The 14,792-nt window shown below is 33.8% G+C and overlaps 1 protein-coding gene and 1 long non-coding RNA gene across 3 annotated transcripts in view; one reads left to right on the top strand and one right to left on the bottom strand.

Moving 5' to 3' along the window:
• The window catches only part of LOC150096562 (uncharacterized), a 197,838-nt gene that overhangs the window by 25,295 nt on the left and 157,751 nt on the right, over positions 1 to 14,792 (bottom strand). For both annotated transcript variants that reach the window (XR_016549797.1, XR_016549798.1), the window contains exon 2: positions 10,949 to 11,091. This is a non-coding gene — a long non-coding RNA (uncharacterized LOC150096562). The remainder of the gene's footprint in view (positions 1 to 10,948; positions 11,092 to 14,792) is intronic.
• The window catches only part of LOC150096563 (sodium-dependent neutral amino acid transporter B(0)AT3-like), a 292,659-nt gene that overhangs the window by 13,817 nt on the left and 264,050 nt on the right, over positions 1 to 14,792 (top strand). The window lies entirely within an intron of this gene.

A 14,792-nucleotide genomic window follows, 5' to 3' on the forward strand; every position in this document is an offset into this window, starting at 1 on the left:
AAAGTATCGATAACTTTAAATATTTCATTTCAGACACACTAATAAATCACAAATAAACGAAAACTTCTAGATAACGCTAACACCAGAGAATGAATAAAGTGCTTTTTTGTTACATTCTTCACGCGTTCATCAAAAAGAAATTCGAATTACCAAACAGTGATGAATTCACAGAAAGTAATAAACACTCTTAAGAACATGATGCCTATAAACTGACTAGGTATTAAAGCACATATACATTAAAGGAAAGAAGAAATTTCTCGACTGCCGAAAAGCATTACGGTTCCGTCCACGGTGGACATAATGTGCCATCACCGGAGATGCGGCTTTGTATAAACAATTTATGCATCTGAGCGACTACTCATTTAAATCATGCATGCCATAAATTTCTGATTTTGCATTGCTTAATTAGGAATCACTGACTCAAAGAAGGCAATTAGTCAGTCAATCAGTTGGTCCAATTAATTACCTCTATAGATTAGGCTTTATAGTACGAATATGCGTTATGTTCCAACATATTTTGAGGGACAGAAAGAAATCATTTTTCAAATTAGGATACGAAAAAATAAATAAATAGTAAAAAGTAAAGAGCTGCCTGCCTCGGGCATTTACGACAGTAGCAGTTCTGTGCGGTATACCCTGAAGAAGAATTTGCATGTACACTAAATAATCTTGCACCGCTCTTTCCAAAAGAGGTAGCATGTTAGTTGGATTCTCAACCACTATGTTGTCGGTCAGCAAATGAAAGGGATATTTTACAAATGCGTCAGAGGAAGTTGTGCAAAGAATTCCATCAATACATGTAAATCAAAGTTGTAGAATGTGCTTATAGATCCTGGCATTTGTAGGATTAATCCTACAAATGTTCAGATTAATTCATAACGAATCTAGTAGATACTACCGAAGAAACTGAAATGGATAAAAAAAAAACATGTTCGAGTGGCCTCTCTTGCTTTGGACAAACAGGAAGATTGAAATTCGTTCTCATGCAAGACATCAAGATTGCATCAGATACCTAGAATATGATAAATCCAGTATTGCTTGGAGTGCTATCGCTACTAGAGAGACAGAGTTCAATGGAATAAAACTAAAACATTTTCCATAAAAGCTGTTTTTTTTCCGCTCACACAAACCAAATTTAAATAGGAGTGATTGTCACAGGCTTTAACCATTATGGAAGTGATTCTATCGCACATTCAACATCACTGTGATTTTTTATTATTTTTTAATCTATTGCGAATAACCTATTGCGAATATTTTAGACTCAAGTCACTTTCGAATAAGTCACGCGAATCGGATTATGTGCTTGTTGTTGTATTTAAATGTAAACATTCTATTCCACTTCATTTTTGACTTAATTTATTTCCTGTATTAAGTTACAATTCATTTTGAGTTAACTGGCGTGAATTTCTTTCTTTTTTTTTTTTAATCTATTCCAAAATTTTTCTGTTTCCAAATATATTTCCAAAATCTTATGCGTTATCAAGTTTCACAATACATCCTCACCACAAAATAAACTAAATTATCTTGTAATTTCCAGTGGTTAGGAAAGGAAAACTGCTTATACCTTTCTTAAAAACAGTGATTCCACATGAAAGCATATAGCACTGTTTTGTGATTTCAAGTTTAAGTATTTTTGATGCCTTTCGTCTTCTCTAATCGGAAAAACAAAGCAAAATATTCAGGCTTAACAGAAAAGCAAAATAAGACAGACGATCTGCGCGTTAGGTACATCGGCTAGCTACCGTGCGTGCATAATATCACGCCTGAATGCAGTACTTACATGACACGCGCTCACTGCAGAGTGATGACAGTGTGTACTTCCCCCAGAGGATCGAGTTACAAAGAGCAGAATGTTGTCGTTGGGCTTTGGTGATAATTCTACATGAGTCAGGAACGAGGAGAATAATGACTGCTTTGGAATCTGTTGTCGGTCTGCTCCTCTGAGACTTAATATAAACAGAAATGAGTGGCTGACTCCTTAAAGAACAATAATTCGCTTTTGATGCAAAAGTTGGTCTCCTGTTAGAAAACGATGACTTGGTTGCTGAGAAAGTTCCATACAGGTGTTGCTTTCGGGATATTATCGTGTCAATACAATAACGTCAGATGATCGACTTTGTTCCAAATACTACAATGCAAATTGTTGTTGAAGAATAAAGTCATCGCAGAGAGAAATAGAATATTTTAAAATAATTTTTGAAACCATTCCCAAATGCACTATACAAGATAGATTTATCATAAACGGTCCATATACAAGGGCATATATTTCAAAATCCTAATAAGATAACGATGCACCACCAATCAACTCAAAATGCATTAATAAATAGATTTTAAAAATAATGTGAAAAAATCTTATATATGATTATTTTTTCCAGTTGTCCTGGTTGTTAAAGCGATAACATAGCAGTAACTGCAATCTATCATTGCTACTTTATTACTAAACAACTAAATGAAGGAGAATATTTTAAACTTTATATTGAAATGAATACTCGAAGACACTTGTTTTCTCAAATTATTGCTTTCTTTCTCCAAGTGGCACCAAATCTGAAATCTGACTGCAACGCTCTCGCGAGACTTTTGCTGTTATTAAGCTAATGTTCAGATTTGAGAACGGATACGACGTATTCTCAACGGATATGCACATATCCTCGGGAGATACGGCACTTGAACTGTCGCGCAAACGTGAAGCTTAAAGAGAACTCGATTCTCGATAGTATGATAATATTCTCAGGATACTGTCCAAAGTCGTTACAACTTAGTAATTCGTGGCTTTGTTATTAAACATCAACATTAATATTTTAACATTCAAATGAAAATGAGACAAACTAAAAACTTCGCTACTGTAATTCGCAATCATGTCCTAATGAAAATTTTTGTCGATCTAAGCAGAATTTTTAGTTCTTTTTTATTAATAAATTAAGATGAGCTAAAATAACAGACACTCCAGACAAATAAAAAATGGAAATTTTCTGGGGAATTAATGGGATTAATTCCCTCGCAAATGGGGCAATATAGAATTAATGGGCAAATTTCCCCAGATTAATGGAGCAATGGGAAATTAGTGGACATTTGCTTAAAAATGAGTAATATAGTGACAGCACTATCTAATGTCAAAATGCTTTAACATAAAATTTTTTATACTGTGTTCTGCGTTAAACGTATCCCTAGTTTTCAATTTGACTCGAGAAAGTTGAAATTTTTCTGAGTTTTTCATTACCTTTTGTTTGAGGTAAATAAACCAAGCCATCATGGCAGCAGAATAAACAGCTCACTAGTAGAATATGATTTGAAACGAATAGTGGATTATCATTAGAGACACCTCATTCTGCAGTTTAAACTACTTGTGAAGGATGGGCATCCTCGCAGCACATTTTGTTAAATTTCACAATAATTATGCTCTGAACTTTTAATTAAAGTAACCGACGATACAATCGAAGACGTTTAGACAACCTGACACTCCATACACACGTGTTTGTCAATACTTGGTTTCTTTCTCTCCGTATTTATATTACTTATTACCTTTACCTACCGGAAGGTTAAAATGACCGAAATCCTAAAATCAGTATGAAACTTATAATAGCAAGGAAACTTATAATTTAGAGATTATCAGTAAAACAAGGAAGTGCTTACAGCGAATAACAGAGAAAGAATGTCTGCGTTATTCTCTTCAACCGATCTGAACTAGATAAATTAATGTAAATAAAAAGAAAACGTTAAAACCTAAGAGAGCAAAAACTCAAAAAAAAAGCAAGTCCTTATAAGGACTGGCTTAAAGGGGCGAAGCAAGAATGCTTTTTATCTTCCCCGTTATCTGTACAGGACAGTGTAGGGATAAGGTATTATTGAGCTATTAAAGCTCTGATCATGGCAGGAGGGTAACAGCAATAGCCGAGCCTCAGTTAGAACTTCATTGGCTACAGCATTGCCATCCATTACCCTCGAAGGTATTGGATTGAATGCAACGTGAAGCGTCGAAGAGGTGTATTTTCCGTAAGCTAACTATCGGTCGGTGCGTAAAGTATTTACTAAAATAAAGAGCCATATTTCGGCGATTCAAAATTATATAAATTAAGTGGATATTAAATCCAACATTATTTCAAAGCCGAATACAGAAACTATAAAGTTTTATTAATTTTTCTCTCCTTTTTCTTTTCTTTGTGTGTGTCCGTGCGCAAATAAATATCATAAATATCAAAGATTTAACAGCAGCTGTCAACAAAATGAAGATAAATGCGTGGCTGAAGGTGATAGGAATGCTGTTAAAACCGGCTTTGGTCACTGCTGTGGAACAAAAAGGAGACGCGAAACTCAGCTGAAGAGATTCATGCCGTCGAAACGATGAACAAAAAATACACAAAGGTAAAGGTCTGTTGACACTGTTACTATCTTTGGTCCTGTTCTCTATAAATAATTTTTCTGAAGATTTATCTGATAATTCTTAGGGATATCATAAAAGAAGCAGCGAAGCTTCTCGTGTTTCTTTTTTAGCTGGCTATCTAGAGTTGAATGAAAAGATCTGCAAGAGGATGAAATAGTAAAGAGAAATTCTCAAGCCTGAGATAGCTTCAAAAAGAAATAAAAGTACGTGTAGCTGAGGGATAGTTTTTCATTACTATTTCATTACGAAGAAATACACCAGAGTATCCGTGACGGCAAAGAAATATGTAGCTTTTATAAAGCACAAATAAGGATTTTATTCCTGTAAATTTCTGAATATCTGAAGGAACAAAATGTTTCTATATTTTGTTCAAACAAAAACCCAATATTACGAACAAAATTAAAAAGATAAAAATATAGAGTTGAAGGATAGTAAAATTAAACAAAACAAAGTGGAAAAATGAAAATGAAACAAAAAAGCGTATTTTTATTTTAATCATGCAGTGTTTTTTTTTCACTATACTGTGCAATTCAACCAGTTCAGAACAGTATGAACAATTAAGATTTTGTACAAATTCTTTATCAATTTCCCGCTTAATTTTTGAAGCCTTCGTCTCGACTTCACATGTACTGATGTTTTCTTATGGTTGGATGTTTTCAAAAAAGGCAATAAAGTCAGCAAAAATCTCAATAATTTAGACTGTTGCACCAAAAAAGATTTGGCAAGAACAACAATTACAGCAAAAAGTCTCGTTGAAGGAATGCCAACTTTTCTTGTGAAAATCTACTGAAAACAAAGCATGCAAATAACGAAAGAAGAGTAACGTAGGTCGTGCGGGAAAGTTAGTTTTTTCCACTGAGTATATTACATTATTCTCATTAAATTCGGGATTAAACTTTAAGCCCACATTTCTTTGTTCACTTTTAATACTTGAAAATAACAAGGTTAAATTAATGCTGTTATAAAAAGTTAAGGATAAAAATGCGTCTTAATAGAATAAAATTTATTGGAAATGTTCGTTAATTTAATTTCACGTTAATAAAGAGGAGTCCTCCGAGCGGAAAGACATAATAATTCAAATATTTACTTTGTAGGTAAATTCAAGAGGTTTTATAAATCTATAAATAAGGTAGCATACTGAATAGCAGGTAATTCTTTTTGCTTTTGTGCGATTAGTAGAAATTATGCATTGTTATTGAACAATGACATCAAACAAACGTGAAGTCGGTGATGAAGGTGAAAGATGTCATGGACGTTTTTATTTCAATATCTATACTGGGTGACTTAGCTCGGCGTCAACTCAGACAATTTCGAAAGAAATCGATGTAGAATATAATAGATTCTTTAAAACTTGGCAGTGGAATGGCGAAGTAAAAAGATGTCGATTATTATTATTATTGTTTCAAAATATGAAATATTCGCACAGCAAAAGAGGATAAACTATGCGACAGTTATCTGATGAACCATGGCTCCTAGATATCGATTTTCTGGTAGAAATAATAATATATCGTTTAACAGCTTACATTAATGCAGTGTTAATTACTACATAATATATTTTCTGGCATTAAAAACCTTTGAAATTAAAATTTATACATAAACCTTAAAAAAATAAAATCTTTCGTATTGAAAATGGCTTTGGAATCTTTGATTGCAATAGATGATCAGCTATCAGAAGAATAAAGTCTACATCAATCCACAACCCCGACGTTTGTCCAATTTTTACGAATTTTCTCCAATTTCAATTCGGGTGAGTGCAAAAATAGCATCCAGCTATTTCAACATCTACCCGTTTTTTAAATCACTCCCACGCACTAGAGACAGCAAAGCCTATAGTAAATCAATGGCAAGTGAGGCAGCTTGCTTTTCCAGTTGACATTGATGAAGCTTCGGCACAAATGCCAATGGAAAGGACTGAATTGCCGAATAACCAATCTCAATCTCCGAATTATTTAGCGTTGGCCCTCATAAAAAAACTTTTTGCATTAAAAACCAATAAAATAAAATAAAAAGAAGTAAATCAATAATGTCATGCGTAGCATTTGTTAACCTGTGCAATTTCGGTGAACTTTTGAGAAAGTAAACTATTTGTACATCATGTGTAAAAGATGATATCGACAGATTAGCCCGGACATCCCACAAGTTAGACTTTTCTAAATTACTTTAAATATCTTAGACGAATTATTTTTTAATATTTTAATCTGCCAGCACTGGTGATCGAGTGGACAGCATCTCGATTCTCAAATCTACAAGCTGCAGAATCCAATCCCACTGTGGTATGACGTGTGAATACCTTTAGATAGTAACTTATTTCTTATTTTCTTCCCGTGTGGGAAGAAAATAAGTTTTCTTATTTTCTTCCCACACGGGAAGAAAATAAGAAAACCACCCTTCGGGAGGCCTGAAGAAGTGTCATTAAAAACTTCCATGTTTAGCCTCTCGATCAAAGTTTTCCTGATTATCTAATCCAGTGGTTCTTAACCGGTGTTCCGCGAACTGGTTACAAGTATTCCGCCGGTGAAAGATGTCACATGACATCTTTCAAAAGCATTACCGGCAATATTAAAACCTGTACTAGACCAAGTTGTAAATATGGTAAATTAAATCAAGTCAAGACCTTTTAAAGCACGCCTTTTTAAAAACCTTTGCATATCTATGGAAGCCAAGTATGAATCTTTACTTTGCACACTGAAACAAGATGGTTATACAGGGGTAAAGTGCTATTCGAATTTTAGAACTTAAGAATGAATTATTGGCCTTTTTTCAAAATGAAGGTACAGATGCTTTGTAAAATATTTTCAAAATGATATTTGGTGTTGCTAAAATGGCATGTTTATCCGATATTTTTAATTACTTAAGTAGCGTTAATATAAGTATCCAAGAGAAAAATGAAAATATTTTGACATCCACTGTCAAATTGTTAGCTTTTCAGAAAAAAAAGTTTCTCTTTGAAAAAACCGCATATCAGAAAAAAAATACAATACAAATGTTTCCTTCGCTCCATAATAAAAGTGTCGAGGAAATTATTTCCGTTATAACAGAACATTTAACAATATTGGAAGAAAAGATTTCAACTTACTTTCTTTCCTTAAATACACACAATTATGACTGAATACGAAATTCATTTGGCACAGTTAATACATTGAATTGAGAATTTTCGTTACAAGAAGAAGAACAATTAGTTACCTTGTCAACGGATATCTTACTCTAAAAATGAAATTCTCTGAAATAACTCTTGAATAATTTTGGATTTTTGTCCAAGCCGAATACCCAGCTCTCTCCACAAGAGTGCTGAAAATTTTGTTACAGTTTTCAACATCAAATTTGTTTCAGCTCGGTTTCTCAATATTAACCAATATAAAAGCTAAAAAGCGTAAAGACTTACTAATATAGACAAAGAGATTAGGGTAGCTATGCCACATATTAGACCTGATATTGCTGAAATCTACTAAAGCTGACAAGCTTAAGTATCCTATTAAAATAGGTTCCGTTTTTATAAAAGGCAAGTCCATGCATATTTTTATTGTAAGTTTTATGACCTGCTTTTGGTGTTCCCCAAATTTTTCTTATAATCAAAAGTGTTCCGTGACTTCGAAATGGTTAAGAACCGCTGATCTAACCCATATTCGCATTATAGTACTAGCGGGCAACAGATATACACCATTTCATGGGTGGCGCGCGGACGCACGCACGCACGCACGCACGCACGCACACACACACACACACACACACACACACACACACACACACACACACACACACACACACACACACACACACACACACACACACACAGAAAAAATCTAACATTAGTAAAAATATTAGACTCACAATAATTAAGTTGCATGATTGGCGAAATGAGTATCAATATAAATGACCAACACTTCCTTTTCACATCAAACTATCTGGATGCAGTGGCCAGTTAAAACTTTGAAAATGCCACATCAGACATTTCTGAAAAGAAATTAAGGGAAATCGGTTGATTACCTCATGCATCGATCACATTAGTCTATTCGTCCTCTGATAGTGAGTACCCACCTACAACATTAAAGAAAAGTGGCTGATCATTACTTTATAGGTTTAAATATGAAGCTAATTAAAAAAGCAAATAATGCACCAGAACTCAACTAGAGCACAGGCTGCACTATACATTCAGTAATAAATTAAGAAATCGAACATCGACAACCGGGTCAACTTAATCTATGAAAATTCTCCGCAAAGGAATACCTAATGATAATTCGCAGACCATTCCAGGATATATACAAAGAAATCAACAGAGGATTAAAAAAACGAAAGAAAAATAAGATATTCATCCTGGATTAATAATGAAATTCTTCTCTTAATCCAGTAGAAAGATGCACTTTGAAAAAAAAAAACTCCGTGCAAAACAGAAATCTTAGAGATGATTATGGGTGTGATTTAGTAACAGGTGAAGAAGTAGGAAAACGCAAACGATTCACCTATTTCCAATCAGTAAAGAGTGACATCAAGAAGCTTGGCAAGATAATTTAATATAATTTAATAAATAAAAAGAAGAAAGGAGAATACTCTAGAATTACTGCTGAGAAATTTCATCCAGAAAATCAAAACTTATAGATCGCCAATAACTTCAATAAAATCATTAGTAATAATTTTTGCAACATTAATACAAAACAAACGCCAATATCTCTTCTCTGATGCGTGCAAGAGGGTTTTCCCATTGCGCGAAGAAATTGCCATGGCTTTTCTTTCAGTCACAATGGAAAAGGTAGCACTGACAACTCAAATACTAAAAGAAACTGATCCGGAACTGATGCAATCATCTCCTGCAAAATAAAGAACTTCAGCCTTCTAAAGGATATCCTTCACAAGCTAATCAATGCAAAACAGGAAACATTCCTGCTCATTACAAAGAACTATCGTTAATAATTGCCTGTAGTTACTCTTATTTGTACAAAATAAGTGGAAACAAAAAAAAAGACATCTACAAAAAATGCCGTTCAATCTCTAATCTGAGTGCATTGGAAAAACTATAAAAAGAAATGTCAATAACAAACTTCAAGACCACCTTCAAAAGAATCAAATAATAATTAAAAACGGTATGGCTTCTGGAAAAAATACAATCGATTTATTCAGAATTTGGATAAAACTCTCCTGATATAGAACAATCACGGAATTCTAATGAGGAAACTATCAGAAATAGAAATCGAGGAGAATTAATTAAGTGGCTCAATAACTACCTCGCAGGAATAAGAGTACGCAGGAAACTGAGTGCACCAATGGCTTACGGAAAGGAGCCATTTTATCTCCTATGCTATGTACTATTTACATGGTTTGAGTATACACTGTTAGTTTAATATATTTAATATATACACCGCCCATAAATGGCCGTCTACTCACTATGTGAAGACATGACACTGAATGTTAGCCCATACCAAATTTCAGAAAGCAGCAAAACAAGCATGAAAGATACAAATCAACTTTCAAAGTGGTTCCACAACAATTCCATTTACCTCCATAGAGGAAAGAGTCACATTACATGGCATATTACTGAAAAGCTAGTAATATGCCATGAAACAGATTGCAGCAATGTTTGTGACAAATGGTCATGTACTATCATAACAGTAAACGGGTCATAACAGTAACATATTTAGGCCTTCACGTAGATTACAATATGAAGTGACTGGCCATATTTACTACCCTCAAAAGAAATTAAGAACTATCCAGCGAATCTATTCCAAATTATAAGACAGTCTTACCCAACGTCAAAACTGATATACAATTGTGAGTAATAATCCATTACGGTCTGATTGTGTACGGAACAGCAGCTCAATGCAAAATACGGATACTCGATAATCTGAAAGAGAGAGAGAGAGAGAGAGAGAGAGAGAGAGAGAGAGAGAGAGAGAGAGAGAGAGAGAGAGAGAGAGAGAGAGAGAGAGAGAGAGAGAGAGAGAGAGAGAAACTGTGCGAATAGCAAATTATAACTGTAACTATTATGACAATACTCTGAAGGATAGAGCATTGTTATGTTAATACTCAACAACGACAACAAAAAGTAACTTGATTTCCTAAATAATAACTTATCTTTAATGGTAATCCTAAATGAGCAGTTTACAAGTTAGTTGTTATAAAAACTATCACACCAGAAAATCAGATACTGAATAAAATGATTTTATCTCTATACTATAACTCGATAATTTTCACTGCGTCATTTAAATGAACTAAATGCTAAGGTTGCTTTTATAAATCATTTCAAAAATTACGGCACCTTCTGAGATCTCGTAAAACGAATCTTTTTTATCCATTAATACCTACTCGTAGAAGGTTATAAAATCTACTGATCCTGTTCCAAATTTTACACAGAACAAACTGATCGAAGTTCTGAAATCTGAGAAAGTATGCATAATAACATGATTTATGAGGGAGAAGCAAAATCAGGTTTAACCATGTACGCCATATTTTTTTAATTATACTACAGACAGCTATTATTATCAGGTGTTCCTAAACTTAATTCGGATTACATGTATGCATATCGTGTATGATTTGAGTTTTAAAATGAAACTCGACTTTCTTTCGGGAAAGAAAACTTACCTGTATACCAACGATCGGATTACGTGTAACGGAAGATTGCTGAAAATACGCACAGAAAAAGGTCTCCTATTCGGTGACTAGAATCGAACATAGAAGTAATTTTCTAATGTCCCTGAAGTAATCATGAGGATATACAGCCTCTCCTGAATGAAAAAAAAAAAAAAAAAAAAAAAATATATATATATATATATATATATATAGAACAAACTGATCGAAGTTCTGAAATCTGAGAAAGTGTGCATAATAACATGATTTATGAGGGAGAAGCAAAATCAGGTTTAACCATGTACGCCATATTTCTTAATTATATTACAGACAGCTACTATTATCAAGTGTTCCTAAACTTAATTCGGATTACGTAAAATTAGGTAAAGGATTCGAAAATTATTTTATAACTACAATAAATGACATAAAGAGATGGCGGGCTGGTTATTAGTTGGGTAAGCGTTTCAAATATAAGATCTTGGTTTATTTAAGTTACATTTGCTGCGTATCTTTAGTGATGGGCTGACAGAAGCTGGCCTTTATGCATGGCGTTATAGTGCCTACATTTATTCACTTAATAGAAACATAACTGTTGTAATAATTTATATCAGAAGGGCGTAAACAAATACAGTATATACCTTGCTTTCTCATTATGCGAGTTGTATGTGGTATTCATGAGAGCAGAAAACAGTGTAATTAATAAAATAATTCATTCTCTATTTAAATTTCATGAAATGAAAAATTTAAATAATAAGAATAAATTCAGATAAATGCTGTGAACTGTCCGTGCTCGTTTCTAATAGTTAAATTATTATATTCACAGTATTAAACGGAGGGGGAGGATCACTTAGGGGTAAAAGCTAGATACCTGGGAGGAGACCTCCACATTGCTGTTTAAAGAGGAGTGATGTATGTGTATTTTATCCATATTGACGGCGATGTGGTTAAGGAATGCGCAGAACCGATCTGGACTTCTTACCTAATCCAATCTTTGCTTCCTCGTGGTGCAACCCATTAGTAGATATCTGACGGATACTGAACGAAGGAGAACCGGCTGGTAGTTTCGGATTAAGATGAAACTGTATTCTGTATTGACTTAAAACAAAAGACAATGATGGTATAATGAGATGAAATGTCAAGGCGTCCATTAAACAAAGCGCCAGCTGTTTTCTTCAGAGAATCGGGGTGAAAATCGAGAAACCAGCTACTGGAAGAAGCTTCAACTCATCAGCAGAATTCAAGATAGGCACCATTAACAGGAAGTGTCAACAGAAAGAAGTAGCAGAAGAATTATATTATAGAAGTGCCACGTCGGAAGATGACAAAAACCTGTCATATCATTCTAAGAAAAAAATATCATATTCAGGCAATAATGATCACAGAATGGAAAGAACAGCTGTAGTATTCAGCACTAGAAACGAAGATAATATTGAATAACGCAATTTCAAGAAGAGTGATGTAGAAAAACATCAAAATGGCAAATTGACAATGAGACTGATTTGTCTCCCAGAAGGTTCTACTAGCAAGAAATTGAAGATTTCTTAAGGTCATTAGGTAAGGCAAATGACATAAAGAAAACAATGGCCCTTGTTGTAGATTTAACCATTTAACCATCAAAGTAGGAAATGAATGCCAGACATACAGAAATGATTGGTATTTGGAGAAAAGAGCAAAGCTAACAATAATGGTAACATTTCTGCTAGGTTTCTTTTCAGTAGTCATTATTAATACTATATTCCAACATAAATATGTGCCCACATTTACATGTAGTGCACAATAAATAAGAAAATAATCAGTGACTATGTTAGTATTGATGGCGATATCTTCATGTTGGTTGAGGACAGAAGAGTGTACACAGGAAATGATCACAATTTAGTTCTGAGGTGCATGAAACTGAATATCATATTGAAAACAAAATTGTGTAGGAGTAGGGAAGTTTTAAAAATAATCAGAGGCACACAGTTTTCAGAAGCAAAATGTAGACTCAAATCTAAAAATATTCAAGAAAAAAAATGAAAGGGTTTAAAAAAACTTGGGTTTAAAAAAAAGATTAATTGGAAGACTCTGGAGGAAACTGATTAATTTAGCCAGAGAGGAATGTGGAAAAGTTGTCTGCAAGAATAAAAAATATCAGAACTCCATGGTGAAGTCAGGAATTTAAGGAGGCAGTAATGGAAAAGAAGAAAGCATATCGAAAGTTCCTAGCAAGTAAGCTGAGGAAATACAGAGAAATATGTAAGAAATGCGTAAAAGTAGCTAATAATAACAAGAAGAAGATAAATCTTTGCCAGGTCGAAAAGCTTAGGAAAAGTGCTGTGAAAAGAATACAAATAATAGAGGGGACATGAAACAACTGAAGATAAAAGTATTGAATATGTTTGAAGTAATTGCTAAGGAATATTTCTAAATGAAACAATGGTAGACAGATAGAACAGTGGTAGAAAAAATTAAAAACGAATCCGACCAACCAGGAATACAAAATAATACTTGAAGTAGAAAATGCCATCCAAACCTTTAAATGTATAAAAGCAGCCGGATAGATGATACTTGATGGAGATACTTTACAGTGGCTTCAATGCATAATTCAGGTAAGGTCAGAAGGTTGAACGATGGATGACTGGCGTGCTGCTTTCACGGTACCCATCTGTAAAAATGGGTACAACCGAAAATACAACCGAAGTAAAAAGCAGGGAAGAATTTCTCTACTGAGTGTTCTGTGTGAAATTGATGCAAGTGTACTATGAGATGAGGCTAAGAAAAATTGTCGATAAGAAACTTGAGAGAACGTCAAGCTGGGTTAAGTTTGCAGATCGGGAAGAGGCATATCTCTTGTCACCTTGTCATATGCCTCTTCCCTATCTGCAAACGCAACCCAGCTTGACGTTCTCTCAAGTTTCTCATCGACAATTTTTGTTAACTGGACATTATATCGATCAATACATAGTCTATATCTGAATTACACATCAGAGTTAGAATTGAAGGAGGCACAGGAAGATGGATTGATAGAAATTTAGGTACGAGACAAGGGTACCCATTATTATTCATCATCTATATGAATCAAGTTATGGGAAAAAGTAAGCCTGATATCAAAATGAAAACGCTACTTTTAGCTCTTTACTTTATGCAGATGATGTTATACTCTTAAATAAATCCAGTACAAGTCTACAGGATTCTCTAACTAAACTGAATAACTGCAATCATAAATTTGATATGAAAATATGCAATAAAAAGACAAAGGCTATGTAAACGGGCATTGAAAACATCAACTACATTCTGAATGGAGAACCTATAGAACAAGTAAAATTTCAGCTATTTAGGCCCAAATTTTAGTAATGATGGCAAATTAAATATGGAAACAAAGCAGAATTAGCAAAGCTATTTTGGTGAGTAGCAACGGAATAAATGTATATGGAATAAGAGAGAAATTATTAAAACACTTAACTAGCTGTATATAAAGATAGTGTTCAAACCAATTTTAACTTATGGAGCTGAAAGCTAGGTTAGAAATTAAATACTTGATCAAATACAGATATGAATATCTTGAGAAAAATTGAGGGAGTGAACAGATAGCATCAATGGCAGAATCATATTAAAAATGAAGTTACTAGACAGGAACTTGAAATTGTTAGTATTCAGGAATATGAGAGTAGAAGTAATCGCAGGTAGCATGGTAACGTAATCATAATTGGAAAAGAAAAAAAAAACGGTAGCAAAACAGGTGTTTGATACTATGATTACAGGAAAAAGACCCAAAGCAAGATCAAGATCTATGTGGAAAGATGTAATTAGAAGGGTCGTAGAAGACATAATTATGCGATGTGATAATATTTAAATACTGACAAATAATCTATTGGAGGAA

Source organism: Typopeltis vanoorti, chromosome 18 (assembly GCF_054136105.1).
Source record: "Typopeltis vanoorti isolate ZY-2024b chromosome 18, IOZ_Tvanoo_1.0, whole genome shotgun sequence".
NCBI lineage: Eukaryota > Metazoa > Arthropoda > Arachnida > Uropygi > Thelyphonidae > Typopeltis > Typopeltis vanoorti.